This window comes from Centruroides sculpturatus, unplaced genomic scaffold (genome assembly GCF_000671375.1).
Source record: "Centruroides sculpturatus isolate CEXI.00-Female unplaced genomic scaffold, Cexi_2.0 scaffold878, whole genome shotgun sequence".
Lineage (NCBI taxonomy): Eukaryota > Metazoa > Arthropoda > Arachnida > Scorpiones > Buthidae > Centruroides > Centruroides sculpturatus.
In genome coordinates this window covers 88605-108010 of record NW_019385132.1, presented here as the reverse complement: position 1 = coordinate 108010, position 19406 = coordinate 88605, and the positions used below count along the sequence as shown (strand labels likewise).

Here is a 19406-nt window from a genome sequence, read left to right as displayed (position 1 = left end):
ATTACATTAATATACTCATTTTACATTTCAGATCTCTCTAATTGCACCAAATTCGCCATTTTTTGTCAAGTATAGTAACTTGATAGTCAAGTAAGCAAAATGTTCATTTTAATTATAAAGCAATTTGATTAAAATATATTAATAAATTGCCAAATTCTCCATAATTAATACATCAAAACATCTTAACAGCTTGTTGTGGCACATTGTTTTTCATTTACACAATTTACTTATTAAAATAATGCCATTAATAATTTTACTCAAAAATGATATATTTATAGTTAATCACAGACTCAACGTTTATTGGGGATTAAATTTGGATTTATTATAACTCATCTTTTTGGATACTTTATTATCTTACTTCATGTTTCTAAATTAAATGTGAATACTTTTGTCAGGTAGGATCGTGTAAGAACACGATTCCCACCTTTTCTTGAACTGGTCGAGAATCACACCATACTGCATATTTGCATAGGGCTACGGCCAAGTAATCGCTGATTGGTCGTCCAACCCACTGTTGATGGCTATAAAAGGTTAATGTCGAAGCGGGAGATTTAAGTTCACTGCGGAGCTTCAAGTTGACATCAAGTACTTCATAGATTCGTCTTACTGTGTGTTCTTCAACCACCGGAAGAAGGCTACTTCTAGCCAACAACTCAGTAATTTGTCGCAAGGTGTCTTCTCGATGGACAAGAACGGGAAATACAAACTATCTGAACTTTGTTAATGTTATTGGCCTACCAAGTTGGTTGCCAATTGTGAAATACGACATTTTTGAACTTCACTACTCTTTATTTTAATGTTAATTTTCTCAAGAATACACTTGTTAAAGAGTATTTAAAGAGTTCAATCCGAGACATCCACATTAGATTCAAGTATTTTTGTTATTTTAATGTGCCTCATTTCCAGATTTTGAGTTGAGTTTTATGCTTTATATAAGTTATATATACTTTATTTAGTTATATAAGTGATTCAATATAATGATTTTGTGTATTAAAGATGGAATTTGGATTATAAAAGATTTTAACCAGACTTTAAATGATTTTTAAATTAATATTTGCAGGGGTAAGCATTACATGAACATTCCGGTCAGCTTTCAGCCGACATCTGAAGGTATCTACAATGACGTCTTGTTAGTTCATACCGAACTGAATTACGACATCAAAATTTCTCTGAAGTGGCGCTTGACGGCATGGAAAGTAGTTCGGCTGCCCGATGACGTTTTACGTAATTATAGGAGTTTTTTTACCGTTGTTTATGGATACCGCCACATTTTTTCGCTGTCTTATAGGAATCGTATTTATAGTAACCCGTTTTATAGGGAGGTCTACTGTAGTATGAAAACACTATAATATATATGAATTATTTCAAATAATTGGTACAGATGATAATTTATGTATTAATATACATAAATTATTAGACAAGTTAAAAAAAAAATTATTGGCACTTAGACTGTTTTTTTTAACATAATAGACGTATGAGAACCTGATCTGGCTCTAAGAAGTTTATATACAGTATATAAAATTTTAAGTAAGTTTCTAATTTATTAAAAAATTTACACTTATATGTAAAATAGTGTTATATATTGATAAATATATAAATTTATTTATTTTAGAAAATTACTTTTTCCATCTGAAAAAGTGTTCCTGTATGATAAGTTCTCTATAGCAATTTTGTGCTTAATTCTATAGAACATAAGAGAAAACGAGCAGTTACTAGAGAGCTTGCAGCCAAAGTTTTCATCTTTAAAACATGAACGTCAAACATTGAGTGTTTAGCATCTTGTAAGCCTAGAAGTTTGACAATGACATTTAGAATGTCAGGCATGATTCCAATTTGCCATTGTCTTCTAGGCTTACAAGATGGTGCACTCAATGTTTGACATTCACATTTTAAAGATAAAAACTTTGGTGCAACCTCTCTATTGAGAGCATTTGTAACATTGTAGGGAGCTATTTGCCCAAGATTTAAAAAGTAAAGAATATTTTGTTATTTTCATATACAGTTCTTTACAAAGCTATATTTAATTATAATCTTCTTTAAAAGTATATTCATACAATTGAAGAATATTTTGTACCAGGTATGGATATCCACCACATTATATTTTATTTTACCAAGTAAATTTTAATTTTATTTTTAATTTTAGCCTTTATATCGTGGCTAGCGATTCGGAATGCAATTGTGATATTAAAAATACATTTAGAGAAGTCTATGGTTTTTACTGTCTTGTTGAACAAACGAAGACGAATGGACCCTAGACCATCACTGACGCACAATTAACTGATGCCCCTGGAAGTCGGCTTCTTACAGAAACACAGCTTCCCTATCATCAAATGTCACGGTATGCCATTGGTTTCCACAATTTCGTGCATGCAAGAAGAAACAAGATGGCTGTGGAACAAGTGTCGAGCTATCAACAGAGAAATAAAAAAGATATTTGGAGAGACAATAAAATCTTGCCTTTTGGATATGACCAATAACTTGGTGAGGCACAATTCTGCAATACATTATATAGCAACATCTTAATATCTTTGTTCCTCTTCGTACAATGACGTATGTTGAGTAAATGACTTAAATGGTTTCTGTTTACAGTCATTTGATTGCAGATGTCCAATAACTTTGCTGCATATAGGCCTACCTTTGTTACCAGCTTCCATTTTGTTTGTTGGTGTTCATGTCTTATGGCATAGTTATGTCAGTTTTATTATCACATGCAATAGCCAGGTTCTTCTCAAGCCTGTGCAAACAACTTGACATTTGACTGCCGACAGTTTCATTCGAGATTGTGGTTATATCAAGATTAAAGTGAGTCATAGATTGTGTGTGAACGCAATATAAGATTTCCATGACTTGTCTTTCATCTATATAATTTCATTCTCAAGATTAAGGAAAGACGGACAGATGACAGTGGGAATTTGTAGGTCAACAATTTTTCAAATTGCAGCTCAACAAGAAGCTATCAAGCACTAATATAAATTTTATATAAAAATTTTTTGATTTTTGCAAATTTTTTGTTTTGCAAACTACTTTATATATTTTGTACATAATGTTTTATACATTTTAAGAGCTGCCGCAAACTACAAGAAGCAGGAGCTAGCATAGGCTTGTTAGTGCTTCCAAACCTTGCCTTTTTTTCCATGAGGCTATAAGCCATTTTTGCTAGGTAAGCTACGTGGGCAAGAAGCAGCCACAAACTACACAACATTTGCTTGCGTAACATAGTCCACATGACATGGATTCCACAGATGTGGATTGGCTATAGAACAAGATTTTATTATAACCTATACTTGTAATCAGTCAGTTTTCATTCTGAACTTTGAAACAGAATGGGAAAAACATGTTTACTAGTTAAGCCTAACTAGGCTTAACTAGCCGAAAACTATTTATATATAACTATTTACTATTTACATACAACGTTTATACTATTTTCTTTTCAATACTGAATGTATTAATCATGTAATTTATGTACATTGATAAAATTCTATTATTTCTTTTTCCATATGTAACATGTTTATGTAGTCATCAATCTTCCCTGCTCTCTTTTGCTAGCGTGACTGCTTTAGTTGTTGAATTCTGTGAACAGCGAGCATACTCTTGTATTGCTGCTCTAACAACGGAAAAACCACGTGGGCAAGAAGAAAGGGGCGGAGCCTTTGATGTCATCAGTTGTGCTAGCGCACATTTGCTAGCATTTTGCTCTCACAAATTGCTAGTTTATGGCAGCTCTAAAATTTGTTTTAGTTTTTATTTTGTACATATTAGAAAATTCAGTTATTTTTACATATACTCAAAATTACAGGAAATAAACTGTTGTAGAAATTAAGAAACAACAAATCTTTTACAATCCATCTTTTAATTTGTCAGAAACAAATGTTTTTGGCTACTTCAAATAGCCAGGTCTATCAAGGAAAGAATCTTCAGATTCTAAAATTTGTTAGCATTGTAGTTCTAGAACAATCATTTGAAATAAAAAATTGTAGGTTGCATTCCAATAAATCATGGTTGTAATGATGTTTCTGAAAACCATAAAAGTAAGATTTTAATAGGTTGGCCAATTGTTTACATAGAAGCTGCCACATCTAAGATGTTGCAGCTTCTATGTAAACAAGCCAACACATTCACTATTTGCACCACAAGCTGCCATCGTGGTGCAAATAGTGAATGTGCATGAAGAGAAGTCTGGGTGAAATCAGACATTAGCTGACTGGATCCAATGGTGGCAATCCATTTAGTTTCAGAGGATAGAAATCATTTATTTTAGACAGCACTGGCAGTTTTCCACAATTCAATGATTATTTGCATTTCTATAGAACATAAGAGAAAACGAGCAGTTACTAGAGAGCTTGCAGCCAAAGTTTTCATCTTTAAAACATGAACGTCAAACATTGAGTGTTTAGCATCTTGTAAGCCTAGAAGTTTGACAATGACATTTAGAATGTCAGGCATGATTCCAATTTGCCATTGTCTTCTAGGCTTACAAGATGGTGCACTCAATGTTTGACATTCACATTTTAAAGATAAAAACTTTGGTGCAACCTCTCTATTGAGAGCATTTGTAACATTGTAGGGAGCTATTTGCCCAAGATTTAAAAAGTAAAGAATATTTTGTTATTTTCATATACAGTTCTTTACAAAGCTATATTTAATTATAATCTTCTTTAAAAGTATATTCATACAATTGAAGAATATTTTGTACCAGGTATGGATATCCACCACATTATATTTTATTTTACCAAGTAAATTTTAATTTTATTTTTAATTTTAGCCTTTATATCGTGGCTAGCGATTCGGAATGCAATTGTGATATTAAAAATACATTTAGAGAAGTCTATGGTTTTTACTGTCTTGTTGAACAAACGAAGACGAATGGACCCTAGACCATCACTGACGCACAATTAACTGATGCCCCTGGAAGTCGGCTTCTTACAGAAACACAGCTTCCCTATCATCAAATGTCACGGTATGCCATTGGTTTCCACAATTTCGTGCATGCAAGAAGAAACAAGATGGCTGTGGAACAAGTGTCGAGCTATCAACAGAGAAATAGAAAAGATATTTGGAGAGACAATAAAATCTTGCCTTTTGGATATGACCAATAACTTGGTGAGGCACAATTCTGCAATACATTATATAGCAACATCTTAATATCTTTGTTCCTCTTCGTACAATGACGTATGTTGAGTAAATGACTTAAATGGTTTCTGTTTACAGTCATTTGATTGCAGATGTCCAATAACTTTGCTGCATATAGGCCTACCTTTGTTACCAGCTTCCATTTTGTTTGTTGGTGTTCATGTCTTATGGCATAGTTATGTCAGTTTTATTATCACATGCAATAGCCAGGTTCTTCTCAAGCCTGTGCAAACAACTTGACATTTGACTGCCGACAGTTTCATTCGAGATTGTGGTTATATCAAGATTAAAGTGAGTCATAGATTGTGTGTGAACGCAATATAAGATTTCCATGACTTGTCTTTCATCTATATAATTTCATTCTCAAGATTAAGGAAAGACGGACAGATGACAGTGGGAATTTGTAGGTCAACAATTTTTCAAATTGCAGCTCAACAAGAAGCTATCAAGCACTAATATAAATTTTATATAAAAATTTTTTGATTTTTGCAAATTTTTTGTTTTGCAAACTACTTTATATATTTTGTACATAATGTTTTATACATTTTAAGAGCTGCCGCAAACTACAAGAAGCAGGAGCTAGCATAGGCTTGTTAGTGCTTCCAAACCTTGCCTTTTTTTCCATGAGGCTATAAGCCATTTTTGCTAGGTAAGCTACGTGGGCAAGAAGCAGCCACAAACTACACAACATTTGCTTGCGTAACATAGTCCACATGACATGGATTCCACAGATGTGGATTGGCTATAGAACAAGATTTTATTATAACCTATACTTGTAATCAGTCAGTTTTCATTCTGAACTTTGAAACAGAATGGGAAAAACATGTTTACTAGTTAAGCCTAACTAGGCTTAACTAGCCGAAAACTATTTATATATAACTATTTACTATTTACATACAACGTTTATACTATTTTCTTTTCAATACTGAATGTATTAATCATGTAATTTATGTACATTGATAAAATTCTATTATTTCTTTTTCCATATGTAACATGTTTATGTAGTCATCAATCTTCCCTGCTCTCTTTTGCTAGCGTGACTGCTTTAGTTGTTGAATTCTGTGAACAGCGAGCATACTCTTGTATTGCTGCTCTAACAATGGAAAAACCACGTGGGCAAGAAGAAAGGGGCGGAGCCTTTGATGTCATCAGTTGTGCTAGCGCACATTTGCTAGCATTTTGCTCTCACAAATTGCTAGTTTATGGCAGCTCTAAAATTTGTTTTAGTTTTTATTTTGTACATATTAGAAAATTCAGTTATTTTTACATATACTCAAAATTACAGGAAATAAACTGTTGTAGAAATTAAGAAACAACAAATCTTTTACAATCCATCTTTTGTCAGAAACAAATGTTTTTGGCTACTTCAAATAGCCAGGTCTATCAAGGAAAGAATCTTCAGATTCTAAAATTTGTTAGCATTGTAGTTCTAGAACAATCATTTGAAATAAAAAATTGTAGGTTGCATTCCAATAAATCATGGTTGTAATGATGTTTCTGAAAACCATAAAAGTAAGATTTTAATAGGTTGGCCAATTGTTTACATAGAAGCTGCCACATCTAAGATGTTGCAGCTTCTATGTAAACAAGCCAACACATTCACTATTTGCACCACAAGCTGCCATCGTGGTGCAAATAGTGAATGTGCATGAAGAGAAGTCTGGGTGAAATCAGACATTAGCTGACTGGATCCAATGGTGGCAATCCATTTAGTTTCAGAGGATAGAAGAAATCATTTATTTTAGACAGCACTGGCAGTTTTCCACAATTCAATGATTATTTGCATGTAGTACAAATTCTGAACTCTGAGATTGATTCAATGTTGTCATTGAAGTATTGACAAAGAATATTCACATGCCTCATGGTTGGTTTTCTTAAATCTTTCATGAATCATAAATGATTACAAACACTACATTCATAGCCAAACTCATTCTTTAGAAACACTTTCTTGAAATGTTTCTCTCAGATCATTTATATGGCCAAAATTTGCATCAAAATTTGTTTATCTGATGCCCTGAGTTAGACCCCCAGAGGTATCAATTGGTTTGTCTATATCGATAGCCATGTCCTTGATTGCATTTCTATGTCTGTCTTGATTGGTCAGGCACTAGAATTAATGCCAATGCTATTACTCAGCCTGTCAGTGTTGTCACACACTGCTTTTCTTCTCATACTTTTCAGAATTAGTGAATGGCACCTTTTTAGATTTGTCAGTTTGCTCTATCCTCGAATGCAAGTTTCCTGGATTTCTGTCTGTAATTTTTCACCCAACGTTTTGAAATTTTCTTTTGTTGTTGCCAAAGTTTTTTGAGAAAATAAGTTTATTGATATGTCCTATGTAGAATAGTATTCCCAGATTACATCAACATTTGTTTTGTCCTAATTTAACGATACTTGTAGATGTTACGAGTGTCAGAAGTTGACTAATTGATTTAATTCATACCCACATTGAGTGAGCTGTTACACACTGCTGTTACCAGATGCAATAACACATCTTATAGCTAGACACATTTATCCTGTACACAATGGTATTTATTTGTTTATAACTTTCACTGTTGAGAAGATACAAGGGAGTGAAATCTTACATATTTTGATATTGGTTGAGTTTTGAAATTGCTACCTGTACTTAGACATATCGATGTCAAAAATCCTCTGGAAAGCAAGCTAATATTATTGCATGACTGAGGAGGTTGGTGACAAAGCAAATTTCAAATAACAATACAACAATCTGATAGATGTTGATATCTTGATGTTAATATCTCAAAATTTTCAGTTGACAGAATTGTAAAATCAAATACTCAAACCTTGTTCACAAGAAGCTGAAAGCATCTTCAAAGCTAAATAATAAGCATGAATTAGAGATGTCAGTGAAACAAATAAAGAATGAACTGGACTGAAGATGGAAGAGTATTATGTGGTCTGATGGAAAAAAAATTAATGTAGTGTGTCCTGATGGTTGGGCTTACTATTGATATGACCTCAGAAAAACTTTTTCCAAATGACAGCAAAGTAGTGGATCATTAATTGTTTGGGCAGGAATCTCAGGAGATGAAAAAAACGTCAATTGCCTTCATTAATGACTTCTTGAAAACAGCAATTATCAACATTTATTAGAATATTTACTCCCTTTTGTTGAAAATCTGAAGGACTCCGTGTTTTTTTTTTTCAACAAGATAATGCCACTGTGCATATTGCAAAAGCCTCTTGAAAGTGATTTTTAAGAGTGTCCAGTTTTAGATTTGCCTGCTTGTTCTTCAAACTTAAATCCAATGGATAATACATAGGCTATCTTGGCAAGAAGTACAGTGGAAACTGGTTAACTTGAACCAAGATAATTTGAAGTTATCTTTCTTCCAATTATTCAGCATAGGGATATAAGTGTTAAATTAAACTGGTTAACTTGAATAGGGTTTTGAAATAGTATTTTCATAAATTTTCCAGAATTTTAATTTTCTGTTAAATATTTAACATTCATCTATTGAATAAACCAATCAAAAACTTTCTGTAAAGCATGGGAACAACATATGACCAAAATATGACCAAAATAAACATTGTGCCATGTGAGGGCAGATGGGGAAATCTTCACACATTAAAAAGTTCCAATCTGGGTGGAAGTCTTCACCACCTTTAAACACCCAGTGTATAGCCCTGATTTAGCACCAAGCGACTTCCACATCTTTCCTCAACAGAAAAAGTGGCTAGGAAGGCAGAGGTTTGAGACTAATGACGATCTTCAAAACAACATTAGGGCCCATCTCGGGTCATTGGCGGCAACATTCTATGAAGAGAGGATGGAAAAGCTCATCCACAGATATGACAAATGCCTCAATCTTCACAATGATGTTGAAAAGTAACCAGGTTTGTAGCTAACTTTTGGTAATAAATTTATTTTGTTATTTACACTTGTCTTTTTTTTATGGACCATCAGAGGTTGAAAAAAATCCTATGTATATTGTTACATTTTGTATATATTTGTCATTTATTGTTCTTTATGTGCATTTTTCCATGGTGTAGCATATCCTATACAACTCTTGTCCCAGAAACAAACAAAATTTTCATCACAAAACTAAAGGCACTTAAGAAATTTAGTACCCTTCAATGAGAGCACTTTTACTCAATATTCAATTTGTAATTGATTTCTTGCTGATTTTTTTAGCATATTTTGGGAGACCATAACTACTGCTCTACCATTTGGTTTTTCAACTCTGCAATGTTAGTAATTTTTTTTGCATATACTCTGTCCTTTATCTTTACAAAGTAAAACTTAAATGTATTCAAGAGGAATTGGTTATTTTCTTAAATGTGCAGTATAGAATGTTGAATATGAATTTCTTAGCTAGTGTTTGTCACTGTGTTTTTCCCACACAATTTGTCGTTTGGTAAGTATTAAGCTTCAGTCTCCTGTGAATAATCTTAGAAACCAAAGCTAGGTTTAAATGTAAGAAAAATGAGCTAAAAATCACATGAAATGAGATTGCCAACAATTTTAATGTAGACAACTCAAGTAAACAGAAATGACACACATACCATGTATGGCCATTTAGTGAGCAAGTCTGATAGTTGAGAATTTCAAATGCCTTTTTTCATAATTCCATATAGATTAAGAGAAATGTCAGAATATTAGGTGACAGTGAAAAATTAAGTGATTCTTTGTACCATGTTTTTATTACTGAACAACACTTCAGTAATAAAACTATTCAAATTAAAATTTAGTGTTTTAATTATCATCATTAAGTATATTATTCCTTTGTAATGTTTTAAATTGTTATAATTTTTTCATGTAATTAATCTCTTTATTCATTATAAAACAATCTTGTATTAATGTACCAAATAATGAAAAAATTTTAAGTTCATATTGTTTCTATTTATTTTTATATAACTGCTAATATATTGTCAATTAATTTCTTTGATTATGTAATGAAAATTAAAATGCGGTTTCAAACAATTCTAGTTAAAGTGAGAAAATGACAAATATTTAATGAAATTTTAGAAAAGAAACAGTGACAAAAATTCAAATGAAAAATAGAATGGTCAGATAGAAAAAAATGTATACCTTATGCAGTTTTCAAAACTTCATGTGTAGATTATATGACATATTTATTGATATTCATAATAATCATCTTTAAAGTAATGAAATATACTTGAATTTTAATAAATTTCAAGTCTTCATTTTATTAGAATTTTAAATTTTAAACACTGTTCAGACATCAAATTGTTTCTAAATTATCTTTATGAGGCCAAAGTATGTTTTTGATGTAATGGAACCAAAGTATGATGATTTGCTTAATTAAGCAAATCATCATACTTTGGTCTTATGGTTATTTTTAATTATTGCAAAGCACAATTGAAATGTAAATGATAAATTTTTTTCAATGATTTAATCAGCATTTTAATCAATTTTATTTTTATAACAACAGTTGATAATAACTATAGCGTTATTATAAATATCAGTAATATTTATAGCTTTAAGAGTTTATAATTCTGATTATTTTATAAATTTTTATAGCTAATTTTGTAAAGAAAATGTTTTTGAAAAAGCCATATGGAATTGCATATGAATGTTACTTGATACAACTATTCACTTCATTTCTCTGTTTTAAAAAGTACAAGTTTTTAAAGCTATTACAATGTTTAATATATTTAAAATTTTGAAAATACTGTATAATTAATTGTTGATTAAAGTATGTATGTATGTGTTACTGTAAATGCTCGAACTATGGTAAATCCTAAGATTTTGCAGTAAAATCTAAGATTTACCAAATCATTGTGGTAAAAGTCCGAAATGTTCTGCGATCATCGCTAATTTTGAACTTTTACCAGCATTTACTCGGTATATCTTAGGTTTTATCTCAGAGACATGTAAATGTTGAAAAAATAGTCTCTGATCCCGTACCGCACTGCGCCGCCACCTTCGCTCGCCGCATTCCATCGTTTGACACGTTAGAACGCGCACATTAATTCTAATCTTGTTTGAGATTTCTTTGTCTAAAAGTTATTTTTGAATCAAGATGAGTGTGAAATGGAGATTTTATGAAATAATGGATGAGCTCATTGCAAGCAAGAAAGATAATAACTTTTATCTCAATAGAGACAAATACGCAAAGTGTTTGGAGGAAGTAAAAGCTGCAAAGAACACGAAAAAGAAACAAGCTGTTCATTGCAGGCATATAAAGCGTTAGGACATTTTGACTATAGGCGGCGAAGAAAAACTAATTGCGCCTACGAAGGANAATATCCAAATATGAAAATTGGCCAAAATGTAAGACTGAAAGTGCCTGAAATTGACAAAACTAAAACCGACCCGAAAAGCGTTATTGCAGTTGTAATAGATGTAAAGGACAACGAGTTTTACCAACTAGGTACCAAAATTGGAGTGCTAAAGCAGCTTTATACACAAAATTAATTTACCTCATGCCCTGAACACTTTATCAAGATAGAGGAAGTTGTTAAAGATAAAGAAGTGAGTCTTCGAGAAGTTGTCTTTGACCGGAGGACAAGGTTTCAAGAAATGTAACTGCCTAAAAAAATGCGTAACAAAGAAGTGCACTTGCAAGTCATCAGGATTACTTTGTAATTCGAAATGTCATTATACCTCTCCATGTTGTAACAAGTAAAATCCTTTTTTACTTCTATTAAATGAACAATGAATACTAAATGATTAAAAAAAATACTGTGATTACTGATTAGCTTAGCCAACGTAAGCTATTATATTTTTTTTGACAAGATAATTTAATTTTTTGTTATGTTAAAATAGTATTTTTAAACTGTTTCACTAGTTATTTATAAATAGGACTTAGTAAGTTGACTGTTTATAATAATTGCAATAAATGATTATTAAAATACTCATTGTTTTATTTCCAAAACCAACATTTACTAATCGTCATTAGTAAAACCTAGCATGTACCAAATTCTAATGGGAAAAGCCCGGAAAATCATCACACTTTATAAAAATCCTTACATTTACCAACTCATGTTAGTAAATCCGAAGATTTACAAGTAAAACCTAGGATTTACCAATATATGGGCTTTTACAGTAACATATGTATGTTTGTTTGTTTGTTTATTATATTATTAAGGCAAAAAAATATAAATTTAACAGAAATTTAATTCATTTATACCGGATATTAATACTAGTAAGGAAAAAATGGATATACTTTCACTATAATACAGTGTGTATTTTTTTTATCAGAATTTTTTAAGTCTTGTATTCTATTTTTATTGCATTTTAATTTTTATAATTCCATTTTCTTTATGATCAGACATGAGGATATCTATAAATTAGGTTGAAAATGCTAATTTTGATTTTAAAAAAACTGGATTACAGCAAAGATATGCCTATTTCTTAACATGCTATAAATTTATAAATGCAAAAAAACAGAAGGTTATTTTTATGGTAGAGAGAAAAAATATAAGAATTGTAATAACTTTCTTAATTGCTTTCCATATTGTGATATCCTCTTAACCTTAGTAGTCACAATTGGTAATGGACAATGGAAGCTGTCAGTAGATCCCAAATGCAAGTTACTTGCATGCTGCTCTGGTGGCAAATATTTACATAACACACAGGAGTTCACTGCAGAATGCATAGGCATTGTATCTGAGACATTTCAAAAACTGTACTGAGCCCAGTAAATCGCTTATTGTTTTTTTGATTTGTATTTGAGTTATAATATTAAGAATGGGAAAATCAAATGTAAATTGTTCAGTGTTTGGATGTTCTAATACACTAGCAAACACTTAACATGTAATGCCAAAAGTTTCATTTTATTGTTTTCCTGCATGTCCACACTTTAAGCAGAGGCGATAAATTTTTCTAAAAGGCAAAAGTAAGTAATACAGAATTTATTATTAATTTTTTAAAAATTGATATGAATTATTTTCTAAAAAACATTCTTGTAAATATAGTAAAAACATCACAGTGGTTACCCTCTAAATCAGCATAGATATGTAGTATGCATTTCATAGGTGGGGAAAAAGTGAAGATCCAAGATGTCCAAATTATCTATGTTTAAAAAAGAAGCAATGAAGAAAACTGTCAACATAAACAGTCAGTGAAGAGATATAAATGCTTAATGAACAGAAGGAACATTTTATTTGAAGGAGGAGGAGGAAAACTTTGATATAGCAATTTAAAATTTTTAGATACTAAAGAAAAACCAAAATGTGACTTTGAAACTCAAATGGAGGCTACAAACAAATAATTTTGGAGACAAATATTTTTATTTGCATGACAGGTAACAATGTTTCTGAAATTAAAGTTCTCCATGTTAAAATGATTTCAAAAGAATGTGGAGAAAATCATAGTTCATGTCATTTTAGTGATGTAGCAAGTTTTCATGATGATGATCAGTCTTTAAAAGATCCAACATCAGTAGGATTTGATGTTTTCAATTTACTTTTAGGCATGCTTCCAAACAGTCCTGTTAGTTTATGAATTGTCTTGGGAAAATAAGTTACTAATTATTCTAACGAAGTTAAAGTTGGGTTTATTCTATTCAGCATTAGGTGCATTGTTTGGAATTCATAGAATCACCATTAAAACATATTTTTTACAAATTTTAGAGATTATTTTTATTGCAACACAAGGTTGGATTATTTGGCCAACAAAATTATCTACAGTATTAAGGCTACATGTCTCAATCATTTAAAGAAAATTATCCTGAAACAAGAGTAATCATTGACTGTATAGAAATTAAAACTGAGAAGCCATCATCAGTTCAACATCAAATTTAGTTTTATTCCTAATATATATCTTACTATATGCTACTAATACTATAAAATATTTAATTGAAATTGCCCCATCAGGACTTGTAACTTTTCTTTCTAGTGGGTATGGAGGAAGAAGTACGGATTTGTTTATAACAAATGATTGTGGTATTCTGCAAAAACTGGAGGAAGGAGATATTGTTATGGCTGATAGAGGGTTTCCTCAAATTAAATTGGGTGTCGAAAATAAAAATTCTATTTTAATTGGGTCTTTTTTTTTTTAGACCCCAATTTTTCATTTAATGTGAGAGTGTCTCTATCATTACATCTTTACTTTGCCTATAGCCCCAACCTACACTTCGAAGAGTGTTATGTAATGATAGAGACATACTCAAATTGTCTTATTTCTCAAAACCAAATCAAAAGCAATTTAATGATAAAGAAATGGACGAAACATACAAAATTATTCGTGTAAGAATTCGTGTTGAGAGAGCTATTGGCAGAATTAAAATTTTTGAAATATTGAACTGCAGATTACTCGTTTCACTTCTTCCATATGTAGATGAAATAATGATTATGCAGTATTAGTAAATCTGCAGCCTCCAATAAACGAGTGAATTTTTTTATTGTGAAAACACTAAAGCTGTGGAATTCCCCATTGTTGTTTTCCATTGGTAACACTTTTATCTTTATGATTATTTAATGCAAAAATAGTTGCTGCTATATGTTTGCACTGATCATGGATAACTTCCTCGCACTTAAACATTGCTGAAATTATTTTCCATTTGCTGATCATTAAAAATTAATTTGTATTAAAAATGTAATTCACAAAACATGGTATGAAATATTTTTATTAAAGAAAAAAATCAACAGTATATACCTTAATAAAAGCAGTGATATACAATGTTGTTTCATTGTCATGCAAATCATCCTGTTTGTTTATTGCATATTATGCTGACATCTATAATTATTTAAAGTGCAAACTAGCAATTTAAATGTAAAAAAAATACCTTAATACAAATATAATATGATTTCTCATTGATTTTCATTTGGTGTAGGCAGGTAGCTGTACCATCATTTTTAATTTCTTTAATTGCAACTATATGTTTAGCCTTTGCAAGTAAAATTCCTTTCTTCCATCTCAAAGATGGAAAAAAATTCATTGTGGACTGGTTGAATCATTTTAACATGTGGTTGAAACCACATGTTAAAATTACATCGGTCATTATTGACTAATAGAGAAAAATTATACTTCAGTTAATGAAAGTTCTGTTTTTTAATTGTATATTTTATTTAAAACATTAAAAATTGTAAAAATTTTCAATTTCAACTTAACAATTACTTGATTTTCTGTACCAAGAAACTTTCTGGATTTTTCTCCTATGTGTTATGTAAATATTTGCCACCAGGGTGGCATGCCACTAACTTAATTCTATAGAATGGCAAAATGATATCACTTTTGCCATGTAAGCTGATGGAATGTCAATGGAATACAAAGTTGAAAATTTTCAACTTTTGGCTGTCACAGAAAGTGAAATGATAAAAATTAGACAAGTAGGAAAGTCATTTAGAAACGATATCATAAACATCATGTGGGATGAGACCATTTGACTGGCAGTCAGCATGGCATGGCTAAAAAGCATGGTACAGTACATTCAATATCAGGTTGAATTAATTGCAATAGCTTAACAAATGTCTTGAGGCATTTGGAGAAATTTACATTTGGATAAAATATATTTCATTTATTTGCTGTATTATCTGAATTAAATATTAATCTGAAATAGAAATACTTACTGCATAAACTATTTGGGGTCATGTAATTGTAATAGACTGCACTGCATTTGTGTACACATGAACTTTTTTCACTTTCTTATAATTCCTGTATAGTAACTCTCTTCAAAAATTATAATTACATGATTGTCAATTTTTGTCTTTTAGGTTAAATTTCCATTATACAGCATGTTTTATTTCACTTTCTGTATCTTATAATTCTGCAATTTCACTTCCTACACTTTCATGAGATCCTTTATATATTGTCACAAAGTAACCACTAAACTCTGTGAAATTTACTTCTATAGATTACACCAACTAAACCAGTTAATAAAAATTACTTGTATTTACAGATAACTATAAGCTAGAATAGTATTTTAACTTAAAACAGTTGATGTATTAAACATACTTTTAATACATCAACTGTTTTCATTTTCTTACAACCAAAGAAAGCATCACACACTTCATACATCACCCAATTTTTTGGTTATTAGAAGAAACACCAATGGTGGAAGATATTTATCTTATACATTTCAGGTTTAGCATCAGATATCACAACCACACAGGCCGTCAGTATCTTACCTGCAAGTAAATTTTGAAATGGATATAAAACTGTCAAAATAAATCATTCTAGCATGTTATCACAAAGTTTTCCCTGCAATCATAAAGTAATTGCAGTTTATTGTAACAAAATAGAATATGTACTAATGAAAACATGTTATTAAAATATCAGTAAAAATAATATTTTATATTAATGATTATAATTTACAGTAAATTTTAATGTAATTTTAATGTAAATTATATATATTCATCTAATACAAATTATCCAGATGTTTTTATTTGAAATGAATAACGAGATACTAAAAATAAACTTATTGAGTCATATGAATATATTGACAAACTTAATGTTGAATGAATTAATTATTCCCACCTCACATTAGTAGGTTTTTAATTAATTTAATTAAACCAAGGGCTAAGAGCAATTTCTTTATATTAATGCTGAATGCTTAGTTTGTTAGTCACACTGCATTTTTTAGATTTTGAATGTGATTTAGAAAAGAAACATTTTATATTATTATATAATACAGGTTAGCCCATTAGTAATTATAACAATGGTACTGGTTATGAAATGGTTAAACTGTATTACTCAAAATAATACCAGCAGATGAGCCCGGCATTGCTCAGACAAAGAACAACAACAAAGATTAAGAGTATTAGATTATTTCGTACTTCTAATCCTTCTATTCTAATAGCCCAGGACGCCCACTAATGGGCATTCTAGCAGCAGCTGTGTCATTCTGTGGTATAAATAATAAATTCCTATTACAAATAAAAATAATAATATACTGAATTTCTCATGTCATACAGTACTAAAATGCAACCAAAAATGCAAAAAACCACATCAAATAATAATATACTGAATTTATTGTTAATTTAAATAATAGCTAGGGGTGCCCCTAGTGGCCATTTTTGGCATACAGTGACAGAAAGAATGAATCTGGTTTTTCAGCTTTATATAGTTAGATATGAACTAAGAATTTAGGTAATTTAGAATTAAATTTTTCTCTTTAATTTAGAATTTAGAATTAAATTATTCCACTGGACTTTTCCTGTGGGATTTTGCAAATAATAAAGTGTATTGTATATTTATGCATAATTTGAATGATCTGAGAGAGAGAATCTGTCAAGCTATTGGCGGCATCATACTTCACATGCTACTGAATGCATGATTAGAGTGGAATATGAGTTGGACATGTGCTAAGTCACTGTTGGTACATTTATTGAAGTGTTTGAGTGTAAAAAAATCTGCCAAAGTTTTTGTACTAGAAAACAACTTTTTCATTAAATTATAATTTTTTGATTTATACTCTATTAAATCTCTAGGCCATATACCCAGTATTGTGTCTGGATATTTTGAGTCTTGCATATTTTGAGCTTGCTGTCATCAGTTTGTTATTTAGCAACCAGAGTAACTTTGGTCATGTTTCTTTATGTAGCGAGAGTGTAGTGAAAATGACGTCATGAGCAGCTATTGCTACACGTCTCTGCATTATAGTTTAGAAACATTTTCCACTAGAGCTAAACATGGATGCTGTAATCTATCCTTTAATTCCAGTTACAGCCAAAAGTAGTGCTTTAGTTAAAGAACAACAACATTTAAATAGAGATAAAGAGTTGAGTATTTCTCTTCCTGAAAATGTGAGCAAAGTAGAGATAAGAGATAGATAATTATATTTAAAATATGGTATTTGCTTATTCTTTAGATAACTTTCAGAGTCATTTTATAAAATTTAACCCTTCTTAATCTTTCCATAATATTTTAATCAAAAGTCACTTTGACTTTTTTATTTTCACAGCATAATATCACATTACACATACAAGCATCCATTTTGCTTTACATGTGTAGCAGACATAAAAGCTGCTTTATCTTTACTGCAGCAAACCTCTTGCAGCAAATGTTTTTAGAAACGGTCTGCTATATTACAGCACTTCATTTAGAAACACTTTTTTGTGTAGTGATCAAGCAGTGCTGCATAAAGAAACACAACCTCTCTTAATATTGCAAGGCATTATTTCCATCTGCAGCTGACTATTTTCATTGTTTTTGAAAAAAATCACTTTTTTTTCTTTTTCTGTTTACTTTCCTGGCTGTTATATAACTGTTATTTTGACCCTCTGGGTCTTTTGGTCTTTTTGCAAATCTTGATGTTTGTTTTGAATCCCTTGAACCCAAAAAAATTTAAAATAATGGAAAATAAATTCTGTATGTATGTGTGCTAATGTCTATTTCATTTAATAGCTTGGGATGGGATAAAGATTAAGAAATACAATTTGGCATTTTAACTTGTATATAAGGGGCATTGATGCTATTAAATTTTGGTGGTGAAATGTCAAGGTCTTATCTTAAGTGGGACTGCACTTAATGAAAATTTTACTTATTATTGGAATTTAAAATTTTTAAAACCTACTTCTACCCTAATAAATTAAGCTTTTTGCCATTTTATAATAATTATTAATATAAAAAGTGTTTTAAATAAGATCTCAACAGATGGCACCACACATTTAAGTAACCTTTTTGTCCAGAAAGTTACGCAACTCATTACAGGATTTTTTAATTAATGTCTTTGGGCTAATATGTCTTAGTGTTACTTCAACTAATGCAACAATTTGCTGGATTTTTTTAACTTGCATAACTTTTTCAGTAAAGCCAGGAAACTTGTTGCCGGATTTTTAAAGCTAATTATCAAGCTTATGATTTATATCAGCGATTCCCAACCTGGGCTATCAGTGATTCCCAACTCCTGGGTACGCAATAAGTTATTTACGGGTACAGAAAAGAGTTATTTATTATGGCAGAAAAAATAATATAGTATGTATCACAAATTAATAGTATTAAAAAATTATTAGGTAAAAAACGTTCCTTGCAGTAATCACAAACTTTATTATACACTAGCATCCCCGTCGCGGCCTGCCCGCTCTTATATACATATAGAACTTAGAAAATTTGAACTAATTGTTCATTAATTATTTTTGAGTGATCAATGTGTAGTATTGCAGTAGAGTTTTGCAAAATATAAAAAAAATAAAATCATAAAACTTCTGAATAAGTTATATTGATGTGAAACCTAAAAAATTCCTCACTACACACATTCGATTCTGAGCCAAACAAATTTGTTGCCCTTCCAGTCTTTGCTGTAGAAGTGTAGATTCATGTCATCTACAATTATGAACTGTTAAGAACATAACCACGAAATTACCAACATACCAGCATAAATTCATTTCAAAAACTAACGTTTTCT

General features: G+C 30.7%; 1 protein-coding gene and 1 pseudogene across 1 annotated transcript in view; both read left to right on the top strand.

The window, feature by feature from the left end:
• LOC111635216 (E3 ubiquitin-protein ligase RNF19A-like) overlaps positions 1-19406 on the top strand; it is a gene marked incomplete at its 3' end in the record, with an annotated part of 100021 nt that overhangs the window by 9779 nt on the left and 70836 nt on the right. The window contains exon 2 of the mRNA XM_023380112.1: positions 1471-1527. The remainder of the gene's footprint in view (positions 1-1470; positions 1528-19406) is intronic.
• Positions 11372-19369, top strand: LOC111635222 (annotated as a pseudogene).